This window comes from Phyllobates terribilis, unplaced genomic scaffold, assembly GCF_046119375.1.
Source record: "Phyllobates terribilis strain yellow unplaced genomic scaffold, ASM4611937v1 Scaffold_5__5_contigs__length_657084704, whole genome shotgun sequence".
Taxonomy (NCBI): domain Eukaryota; kingdom Metazoa; phylum Chordata; class Amphibia; order Anura; family Dendrobatidae; genus Phyllobates; species Phyllobates terribilis.
This window is the reverse complement of record NW_027362765.1, coordinates 6,117,252-6,129,824: the sequence shown is the minus strand read 5'-3', so window position 1 is coordinate 6,129,824 and position 12,573 is coordinate 6,117,252. Positions and strand designations below refer to the sequence as shown.

General features: G+C 42.2%; 1 pseudogene; it reads left to right on the top strand.

Annotated features, from left to right (window-relative positions):
- The window catches only part of LOC141271721 (uncharacterized), a 67,808-nt pseudogene extending 55,811 nt beyond the window's left edge, over window positions 1-11,997 (top strand).
- Window positions 11,998-12,573: the final 576 nt, after the last annotated feature.

The window sequence follows — 12,573 nt, the reverse complement described above, 5'->3', positions numbered from 1 at the left end:
ACCCCAATGTTCCTCAGGATCATCAGGTACATGGAGAGAAGATGTCATGAGATCTCCCCTATGATGTGTAGATGGCTGTGAAGGTCTTGTGTTCGGTCTTGTTTTATCCACCAGAATTATATGGTTTATACTTGTGTAATGAGAACGGTGGAGATGGCAGGATTAGAGCTGATCGTTAGTGATGAGCGAGTGTATTCGTTACTATTCGCTATTCGCACGAATAGTACGGTATTCGGGTTACTTGTTATATTGCTAGTATTTGTGTACTCGCCTCGCTATATTCGAATGTCCCGCCCTGCAGTATTGGTGCCTCCTTTGCAGCCACTAAACATGCTGGGCTTCATAACCAATCACAGTAATGCTTCAGACATCTTGGTTGTGGCATTACTGTGATTGACTGGCCACCCAGCGTCATAGGGTCTATTTAAGCCCTGTCGTCGCCATTTTGTGCACATTGCGTCTGGAGCCTGCATTGTAATAGCCTAGGGAGAGATCGCTGTGCTGCTAGGGAGAGTGCTTAGGCCTCTTGATAAAACAAAAGCCCTTTTAAGGGCTACCTGCAATGTATACTAGTTCTGTGTTGAAAGGAGCCGCTCACTAGCTCCATAATACCATCAAAAAAATAGCTCTTTTCAGAGCTGAAGACACACAACAAAGTCAGAGTACAAGGAGGGAGAGATTGTGTATTAGGTAGGGAGTGTATTAGGTAGTGTTCTTCCAGTGTCCATATTAAAACAGCTCTTGTCAGAGGCAAAGCAATATTTTTCCAGCACACACAGAAGTAGCATTTTGTGCTGCCTTCTTTTTTTTTTTTCTTAGCACCGGTCTATTTTTCCTGCTGTTTTAGGGGTCAGAGCCTACCTTCTGTCCATATTAGTCCACTTAAAGTGTTTTGTGCCCTACACAAAGCAGTAGTCCAAACATTTTCTACTGCCTGCTACAAAGCATGCACCAGGCCATTTTAACCACTATTTTGGCTGTGACAGCTAGCTTGGCTTGTGCCATCAACATCTGAAATTCTGTCAACAAAACCCAAAATGTCCTAAAAGACTGTTGTTAAGGGACGTGTCAGTGGTGCGCGAGAAGGCACTCAGTCTGTGTCAGGTCAGAAGAAGCTTGATGCATCCACTATATTCCTGGAAAAATTTCCCGGTCTGGAATGTAAACGTGTGTGGAAGCCACAAGAGCGAGAGCAGATTCTGTCTTGGATAGAAGACAAGGCCTCTACGCATTTGTCAAGTAACAACAAATCTTCCACGACTACACAGTCTACTGTGGATACACAGAAGGCTGGCCCATCCAATCCTGAAGCTGGTTCTCCTTCCTCCAACCATTATCAGTCACAGGAGACATATGACCCCAAGCTTGGCCACTCCGAGGATCTGTTTGGTACGTATCCTTTGGTTGGCTCTGGACTATCACTGTGCAGCATTGAAGAGGAACAAGAGGAGGTGGCGTGCATTGATGCTTATGTATTTGAGGACCTATGGCCAGAAGAAAGACGCTTGGCGGAACATCAATTTTTGTCTCCAGAAGTAGAGGCTGAAGATGATGAGACACAGTTGCTATCAGTTCAGCCTACAATGTCAACTGGGAAGGAGGATGAGATGGAAGACCAGGTAGTCGATGATGAGTCCACTGATCCGACCTGGACCGTTGGCATGCATAGCCATGACAGCAACTCAGAGGAAGATGGATATGTAGCACCAACACAGGCAGGAGTCGTGGTTTGCCCAGAGTGAGAACTGGGTCAGCTGTTCCCAAGAGCACCCCCGCTGTGCACCAAGTCAGGGCAAGGGGGCGTTCAGCTGCTGTGTAGAATTTTTTTTTCTGAAAGTCCTTCAGAGAAAAACATTGTAGGCTGTAGCATCTGCCATACTAAGTTGAGCAGAGGCCAGGGCAAAGGCAACCTACATGCTCACCATCCAAAGCTCAAGTTCGATGCTTGCAAACCTATTCAGGAGACATAAATACAAAACAAAAGACGACAGCCCACCACCTGGATATAGGAGTACTACCGGACTAAGGCACCCTGAAGGAAAAGACCCTCCAGAGACTGGCCGCCCTCCGGGCAGCCAGTCTTTCATACTCCAGAGAACGTACCTTCACCAGGTCACCTACGATGTTCCTACAAACTTCATCTGCACTTAGGATTTTACTCTGCGTCGAAACTAAAACTCGTGCGTTCCACGTGAAATACCTGACCCCTACACTTAGTATAAAGTGGTTCGGTCCCTTCTCCCATGGTCTCCGAACTCTCCATAGGCCCACCCGGCATAGGACAGAGTAGCCAGCCAATGGAAGCTCCCACCCTGTTGTACACCTCTGTATTAAAGGGACAATGAAGCACGAAGTGCTCCATGCTTTTCAGCATGTTAGCACAAGCCTCACGGGGGGCAATTTCTGTCCTCTGAGCGCCTGTACTTCAAATTGCCCCTTACACACAGCTTACCTTGGAAGCAGCGCCAAGTCAAGTTCCAGTACTTGGGGATCCTGCTGGAATTTAACAAACTCAACCCAACCTCCAGATCCCGACTTGGGCAGTTCTTGAGGACCAATGGACTCTGAAAATGAGAAAGCAAGACCCTCCTATCGAGGAGTTTCCTCGGGAGGGACCTCACGTCCTACATTCCCAGACCTCACCGGTGGATCATTTTCAGAACTGGGATAACATAAGCCTGGAGATGCCCATGCAGTGTACGAAGATCTTTCAATCTTCCCCCTGAAGATTGATGGCTGAAACCATCCCTTGCAGGATAACATCCATGGAGGAGCCCTCTCCTTCCAGAGGTTTGCCACATTAACTTTCAAGAAGGTGTTCACTAGGAACACGACGGGGTTCACCATATCTAACCACCCTAGTCTCCTCGTGCGGTAAGTGACCTCCCGCTTGACTTGGTTCAGTCTATTCCCCCATAACATCTGGAAGAACAGACTGTAGACCCATGTCCAGAGAGGCTCTGACAGGACACAGACGCTGTCCAGGTACTTTAGCAAGGGGAGCAGGAAAGCTTTGCACAGGCCAACCCTTTCCATCAGGCTCAAAAACCAACCCTTCCATTGGTCCACTCTTTGGGCGACACCTTTGATTCTGCCTTCTCAGTTTTTCATGGGGTAATCACCCTGGCCGAGTTCAGTGCCGAGGACTTTGGCGTGTTCTTGGAGTTCGGGGAGGGTGTCCGGAAGATCAAACCCGGGATCTCCACCTCCCAGCCAGAGACTTTCACACTTATCCTGGTTGACCTTGGACCCGGATGCCTCCGAGTAGCGCTCCACTTCTGAGATCACCACCATTGTTTCTTCGCAAGAGGAGGCAAAGACGGTGACATCGTCCGCGTAGGCCACTACCCTCAAGATAGCCTCCGGCGCAGCCCTGCCCATCCGCATCCCTGCCAACGATCCACAAACGATCCTTCTGAGGAAGGGATCAATTGCAAAGGCATAAAGCAAACGGCTAAGAGGACAGCCCTGACGGACATCAGATCTTACCCTGAAAGGTTGTCCAAGCCACCAATTTGTTTCAATTGACATCTCTCATGTTGGAGCATGATTCATGTCAGTCCACTTGGTGCAACAGCTCTCCAAGGTGTGATCACTCCTTTTTAGATGCAGACTAATGAGCAGATCTAATTTGATGCAGGTGTTAGTTTTGGAAATGAAAATTTACAGGGTGATTCCATATTTTTTTCCTCAGAATTGAGTGATTCCATAATTTTTTTCCCTCTGCTTGGTCTGAAAAAAATTACCCTTACTGAGTACTACATTTTTAATCTTGATTTCTTTTAGTGTTTCTTAAAGCCCTAAAGTTGCCATTTGAAATTACTTTAGTTTTGTGCCATGTCTGTGATCTGCTTTTTTTCAAAAACATTAAACAACTGAATGAACATCCTCCGAGCCCGGTGATTCCATAATTTTTGCCAGGCGTTGTACAATGGAATCATTTAAGAGGGCCGTTGTAGATCAGTTGCTGAAAACATCACCCTCAGATAATGCTGGTGGCAGAGTTACCAGCTCTTTTCAACACCAAGGGATAATGGGGAGAGACACGAACACCAGCTCCAACGGAGGTGGGGGAAAAATGTGCCCAAATTGGGCAATTTTCAATAAGCCAGCAAAACAGCAAGGGCTATCTGTGCCTATAAAAATGCCCAGGAGGGATAATGGTCAAGGGTTACTTTAAGTGACCATACGTGTGTCCTTTCTGATGCTTCAGTTCCCTCTAATTATTGGGTGTCTACGCTGAACACTTGGCCCGACCTCTCCTTATATGCCTTGGAGGTGCTGGCCTGCCCGGCTGCTAGTGTGGTGTCTGAGCGTGTTTTCAGTTCCGCTGGGGATATCATCACTGATAGTCGCACACGCCTCTCTACGGAAAATGCAGACTTACTCTGATTAAATTCAACAAGGACTGGATATCTCCACAGTTTGTAATCCCTCCAGATGACTGCAAGCCAACCTAAATTCACCAAAAATGCAGATTCATGCTACTGCTCTTAACGTCACCCCCTTCCCATAAAAACAAGATTCCTTCCTTCGTCAACCATGACTCAGCCCATAGGGCTAATTTTTACAAACTATGCATATTGTGCAGTGGGCAAACCAGGACAGTATTCCTACTCCCGCCTAACTACTATTTGTGATTGGTGACCCTTGGGATGGTGGCTTCCTGTGTCAACCATGGCTCAGCCCATCGGGCTAATTTTTACAAACCCTATGCACATTGTGCAGTGGACAAATCTATAATGTACAGTGGTCCTACCAAACTAATATTTGTCATTGGAGTTTGTGCCACATTGTGACTGAGATAGGGAATACATATTCAATAGAAATGTACTGTCAGTCAACCTATTTGGCAAAAAATATGCCTGGCTTGTGCCACATGGTGACTGAGATAGGGGATACATATTCATTAGAAATTTACACCGACTGTTGATGACCGACTGATGGCCCTCTGAAAATTTGAATTGAGGGCCACAACTACTACAGTACTCCATCGTAGATAATGTTTGACAAGGGAGGCCCTTGTCAAGGAATCTCCCTGCACTTATGACACAGCCACCAGGAGTAATTTTTGGAAGTACGATGCACATTCTGCACTGGACCAAGTAGTACAATATCAACAAGTCTTCTCTTCCTATATAATCTGGGGAATATTGACAATCAAAATTTCGGAGCCATTTGGAGAAGCTTCATCAACCCATCCTGGAGAGGAGCACCATATATCCTTTGTCCATTGACTTGCACAAGTGATATATTTGGGCTCGTTATCCAGTTAACTAGTGCAGCTTTATTTTTCCGGTTCACTAAGTTCAGCCATACCTGAAGATCGCAGGCCGTACTCACTGCTACCTTCTAGTACTCCATTTCTCTTGGATATTTTCTCTGTAGTCTCTGCCCCTAAATGAGTTAAATAATACAGTGAGGGCCCTACAATATGAGTAAGTAAGGGCACTCTCAGATGTACACGAGGGACCTCCAAAATCTCTAGAGGAGGGCACTTCAACATGTATGTTACAGGGCCACACGAGGGCTCTCACAAAACTCCGCTTTCCTGCCTACTGCAGGCCCTCTGAAAATTTGAATTTAGGGCCGCAGTATCACGTGGTGGTGGTGGAGGAGGGTCAAGCCCAACGCTACAATGGGCACATTGTAAACTGCTATTGAATGTGTATTCCACTATCTGAGTGTCAATGATGGAGGGACCGCCCAAATGTCTAAGTAACAGCTGTCCTTCCAAATCGCATGTTACAGAGCCACCTGAGGCCTCTCAGGTCAAAGATCTACATACATACTGGTGAATTCTAGCTGTGCTTGTAGAGTGCTGGGGAATAGCGAACTGAAAAATGATTTATGACAGAGGGACCTACAAAATGTATAAGTCAGGGCCCTCCCAATTGTAAAAAGCGAAAAAAAGCCACAGCAGTATGTGTGAACAAAGGCTAAAAGGGATATTTTTTGGGCTTCACTGGTTTATTTAGTCTTATATACAAGTGATTGTGCAGGAAAAACTGTTTCTTAACCTTTTTGGCATGTTAAATGCAATTTAGATTAGGTTTGGTACTTGTTCTCGTGTGTCTGTAAAAGTGGCGTAATACTGCAACAAACTTATCCCCAGAAACCATATGTGAGTCAGAAATCATGCAGGCCCATTCTCCAGGCTCTTCTCATTCTGTTTCATCACTTTCCCATCCATTTCAGCCTTTTCCTCAGGTCCCCAGACACCTTTTTAGGGTCTAGCAGAAAATTACTCGCATTTCCCATTAACTTACATTGTACTCGCTATTCGGAACCAATACGCGATTATTACAAAGTACTCGTTACGAGTATAGCGATTACGAATATTTCGGTACTCGCTCATCACTACTGATCATAGATGTGACTTCTTCATCTGTCTGTGACTTTTACATTATTTGTTTCAGGGTGAAGATCTGACCCATATTAATACTACAGAGACATATGTGAGGGGTGATGAGCGGTGTAAAGAGGAGATTCCTACATATGACTACCCAGGTGAGTAGTAACCACTAAATGCAGAGAAGTCACAGATTCTTCTCAGTCACCGGCTGTGACTGGTTTACCGGTCATGTAATCCAGCTGGATCACAATCGTGTGATCACCATTTTGCATCTAGACCAAAACATTGTCCTCCACCAAAAACTGTTCAAATGACTTTGGACATTGAAACTCCTTTTCTATAGAACTTACAACCTGGAAGATCCACCTACCAACTGAAATTAGAAGACCCTGACTCTTACCTGCCCAGATCTGTAAACTACCAATCCAAATGACAGCATATGTAGAAAGTGCTGACAAGTTAGAAAATCACTTGAAGAAAAATATTATGATGGGCCTGTAAAAGAAAGCGAAGGGTGATGATGCTGTTGGCTTCCTAGATCCCTGATGAATCTACCTTCTTTCCCTTCTGTGCTGCTGAATGTGCTCATATGGTCCCTACAAGACCAGGTCCAGTCTTTCTGGCCAAACTTCACTTTTATGATCGACAACATTAAATGTGCAGTGAGGCCAAGTGTGAATTTCTGTATAATAACAGCAGAGTTTCCCTTTATCCTGACTTTTCAATTTCTTTTTAAACCAAATTACTTCAAATAGATAAAGTATACAAAAAACATTACACCTGTGCCATGATATATCTCTAAGCTGTGCGGGGCTGATGGCTGTAATATACATTTATTCACGCCTGCAGGAGATGTGTTGGCTCCAGCCCTGGTTTCATGGATTCACTCCACGTCATAAATATTATCGATCCTAAAGAATTTAGATACAATTTATCTTAAAATGGGGGCGCTAATACTTTCTCTACTCTTCTGGTCAGGACTCATAGTAGCTCCAACGGTCCACCATAAATGAGTGCAATTCTGGTTTAGTGTTGGAGTCCCCCCTCCAAACATACATTCTTGTTGGGGATGTAATGTGTTTTTTTTATTCTGTCTTTTTTTTTTACAAGTTCATTCTGTATGATAGTTTGATTGTGGTCGGATTTGCCTGCCTCACTTAACTCTGTAGTTCCCTGGTAGTCTTTCAAAAAAGGTCTCCATTGTCTCATCCAAATGCCCGAGTTCTAAATTTAAGACACTTCAGCTCTGCACTATTATAAAAAAGTTCTCATTAAATGTATATTTCTTTTTGAGACTCATTTGACATAAAATATTGTCCCTTACTATAGTTTAAATTTCCAGGAGCTGCGAGGAAACATACTCTAATTACCCCAGAGAGGTTTCACCTCTAGTTACTTTTTCTTTTTTTTTTTGATCTTTTCATTAGATGTGTTATTGTCTATAGTCAAAGTTTTGCCCATCACTACTTGACCCCTCTACATGGATCTGTACTTACACAAAGACCCCTAGGCTTGGACTTGGTGTTGCCTGCTGTTCTGTGGTGTGAGATGACAAGAAGAATAGTCAGGTTGCCGGATCAGAACAAGGAGGACAGAGAAAATACAAAATCAGAAGATACAATAGTAGTCCGTAAACGGGCTGAGATCACAAGAAGGAACTAAGAAGAAAATACACAACACGGGAGCTGAACACAGTGGACTGAACCAGCAGAGAACAAGGCTGTATCAGGCAGCTTCCGGCATTATGCATGAGCTTTAGTAGGGTGTGGTGCTTTCCATTTGAGTTAAGTAGGGAGCAGATTTGACTTTGGAAGAGCAGATTTTGCTGGATTGGTTTATGGAAGTTATGTTTCTTTTCAAGAGTGTTTGAGCCACTAATGATGTGGAAACCTCTGTTTTTCCACTGACAGATGATGGACCTGAGTGGAGGCTTGTTTTTTGTGATATGAGTAGAAATTTTTATTGGTATAATTTTCGCATATTTGATATTTGGGAGGCAGAATGAACAAACAGTTGAACACCAAACTCTACTGGTTCATGCTATGAGGTTTTCTATTAGACTGTCAACTGTCATTGTCTTGGTGAATAATTCAATATTTTTACATAACTTGACATTTGTACCAACAGTTTAGAAATGTTCAAAAATATAAATTTCAAGAATATTTTATTCAAATATATTTTTTTTACTTAGCAGATGACTGTACTAGGAGATCAGAGGGACAGCTGACATCTTCATTTTTCAAATCAGATGAGCTGGAGATCTCACAGGATACAATGGAAGTGAATGCTATTACTCCAAATATACCATCATCCCTTTACAGCAAAGATCTGTCATCTGAGCCTATGAAACAGGTCCTATCCTCTGATTCATTATCGACTACTAAGGGAAATCAAAGTCACAAAATAAGCATTAAAAAACGAACTGCTCCTAAAGCTAAGAAGCCATTTTCATGGTCAGAATATGGAAATAGTTTTCCCCTCAAAAAGTTTTTTCTTAAACATCAAAAAATTCACACAGCAACGAATAGATTTTCTTGCTTCAAGTGTATGAAATGTTTTAACATGAAAGCAAGTCTTCTTACTCACCAAAGAACTCACACAGAGAAGATGCCTTTTTCCTGTTCAGAATGTGGGAAATGTTTTAACCAGAAATCACATCTTGTTACACATCTTCGAACTCACACAGGGGAGAAGCCTTTTTCCTGTTCAGAATGTGGGAAATGTTTTAACCAGAAATCAGATCTTGTTAAGCACCAGAGAACTCACACAGGAGAGAAGCCTTTTTCATGTTCAGAATGTGGGAAATATTTTACAGAGAAATCAAGTCTTATCAAACATCAGAGAATTCACACAGGGGAGAAGCCTTTTTCATGTTCAGAATGTGGGAAATGTTTTAACCAGAAATTAGATCTTGTTACACATCAAAGAACTCACACAGGTGAAAAACCTTTTCCATGTACAGAATGTGGGAAATGTTTTACAGGGAAATCAGATCTTGTTAAGCACCAGAGAACTCACACAGGAGAGAAGCCTTTTTCATGTTCAGAATGTGGGAAATGTTTTACAGTGAAATCAAATCTTGGTAAGCACCAGAGAACTCACACAGGGGAGAAGCCTTTTTCCTGTTCAGAATGTGGGAAATGTTTTAACCAGAAATCAGATCTTGTTACACATCAGAGAACTCACACAGGGGAGAAGCCGTTTTCATGTTCAGAATGTGGGAAATGTTTTACAGTGAAATCAAATCTTGTTAAGCACCAGAGAACTCACACAGGAGAGAAGCCTTTTTCATGTTCAGAATGTGGGAAATGTTTTAACCAGAAATTAGATCTTGTTACACATCAAAGAACTCACACAGGGGAAAAACCTTTTTCATGTTCAGAATGTGGGAAATGTTTTACAAGGAAATCAAGTCTTGTTAAGCACCAGAGAACTCACACAGGGGAGAAGCCTTTTTCCTGTTCAGAATGTGGGAAATTTTTTCACCGGAAAGCTTTTCTTGATAGACATCAGAGAAGTCACATCGGGGAGAAGCCTTTTTTATATCCTTAATGTGGAAAATGTTTTACTTGAAAAGACACACTTTTAGCAAGAAAAAATCGTGCTAATAAGTGAGTGTGTCCTATAGACTGAATGTAGCTTCCTGTGACTGAGAACAATGAGAGAGTGTCCTTCCTGATCAGTGAGAGAACTGCTCTCTTCTCAAGCCCCACACTTATCTAACTGATTGGTGCAGTAGAGGAGAGGAAGGTACTGGGACCTGTACAGACTACTCGTCCTGACTGAGCAGCTGAAGAACCTAGCTTATGGACCTTTCAGATCATGTAACACTGTTTTACATATTTTTAAAAGTTGTCAGGTTCCGTTATGAACTGAGCCATTTCTTAATGAGTTTGACCTCCTGAATTCAAATTGGACAATGAGTTTTCCTTTTACTGCTACATATAATTTAATGACTAAAGGTTCCAGCACTTTGAAACATTATTATTTTTGTAAATATACAGATGCAGAATATTTTGTTATGCCAATTTTCTGATATTTATTTAGAGAAAACTTAGAAACAATTCAAATAACTAAAACCTGTCTAAACCCTATTGCGAATTTAAACAGTTACAGAAATTGCACTACAAAATTAGTCCTCATTCAGTGACAACTGTTTTTTTTGCTTGTTTCTTGTACTCCTGTATCGGATCATCTCTTAAAATTATACAACAGTAATCTGCAAGCATTGATGGATTTCATCTTCCTTGATATCTTTTCTCCATAGTTGCAATATCTTGGTTACTTCTCTCACAACCCTCGTCTCTCAATACTCCACAGTTTGGTGGAAAAAAAGTCTACAATATAAGAAATTAATCATTAAGGACATGTTACAGCCAAGATCCTTACATGTTTTGAGTAGAAATAACACCAACTCTTCATAGTTACTGTTTCTGCTCTTGAGTTTCCCAAAAAGTTAGTTACCACAAATGCAAATGTAAACCATACAGAATTTTCCTTGCCCTGGAACAAATGAAGAAACTCCTTATCTTGAAGAAGCTTACGAATCTGAAGTCCAGTAAAGACTCCTTCTTTTATATTTGCTTCACTTAACCTTGGAAAGTTACCAATCAGATGCATGAATGCTTTTACATTTTTATCTATAGCCTTTACTAAGTTCTTCATTAGGCCCAACTTGATAAGATTTTGTTACCACCATTGCCTAGGTGGATCCTCAACTTCTGGAAGCAGGACAGTTACTCCCTTGCTGAAGTGAATGTTGGAGAGGCCAGTCCCTTTTTTTGTAGCCATATTCTCTTGCACGACTATCCCACTCACACAGAAAGCAGCAATACTTGTGTGCAACAACCCTGACGACATATGTGAACAAGCAGATGTAGGAGCTCCTGCCGAGCATCTAGCTATTTATCCGATATAGGACCTGATGACCATCCTGAAAATCGGCATACATCTACCAGTTAACTGTTGGAGTGTGGAAGTACTTTGCTCCAGGGGAAAAAAATGACCAGGAAAAGCCACATAAAGACTTCGGGAGAAGCAGGCTCTCAGCTCCAAGATGACACCATGGTTGTCACGCTGGAGACAGATTGAGCAGGGGAGATGAGGAGGAGGGAAGTGGTGGCCTGGCTGTAGCAATTTGCCTGCACAGAAACTCAGGTCTCAGCAGGTGACAGTGACCTTATAACAGCTACCCCACACCTGTGCACGGGCTCCAAGTGGAGGAGATGGGAGAGGCAGCCGCTTTGAAGGGGATGAAAAGACCACAAAATTGCATGTGGCACAATACTCCCTGCCCCACGGCCTAACCTGCACCAATGGGACATACAGGTACCTGAGGAACCTACTTTAAAAGATGTTTTCATTGCAGTGGTACATTGTAAATTCTCTCTCTGCTTTCAATGTACATTTTGGTGGTCTTAAAGATGAGACAGCAGGTATACAACACAAACTGCAGAAAATAGAGCAGGGGCAGTGAAAGGCTAAGTCCGCGCCATTGAGGACCAGATAGCCGATACAAGCAATGAGAACAGGCGTGCAGAACAGCAAATATCGGCACTGCTGGCGGAAACAGATGATCTTGAAAATAGGTCAAGGCTCAATGATATACTACTTATTGGTGTGCCTGAAAAAAATAGAAGCCTCCTTTCCTACTGAATTCTTTGAAAACTGGCTGAAATTAATAATCAGGCTTGAAACCTTAACCCCCTATAAGCTGTAGAACGATCTCATAATGTGCTCATTTAACAAATTAATTAAAAAAGGAAGCGAATTAATTTATAATGATATTTATTTTCCTTCTAATAAAATTATACAGTAATTGATAAAACACACTGATATCAATATAATTACACAAAATAATATTCTGACATATGAAACACGACAAATGGACTGTAACAAATATAATAAACTAAAATAACATTTAGAGGAATTCGGATAAGAGCATTTTAGCTCATCAAAAAGACATTAAATAAAATAAATAAAACAAGAATTTTTTTGACATACAATGAGCTACAAGTTTTTTACACACTTTTCTCCTACCCTTGGATTTGCTTTTCTTTTTAATCTTTTGTTAATTCCTAAATACACATAGCGGCCTAATGAGTAAAGAACACAGGACACAGTGGTTTTCCCTATAGAGACATAGGTTCTAGCCCAACTCGTGCTTTTAGAATAAGTGAATAAATACATTTATTTTAGCGAACATTTGAACTTGCATA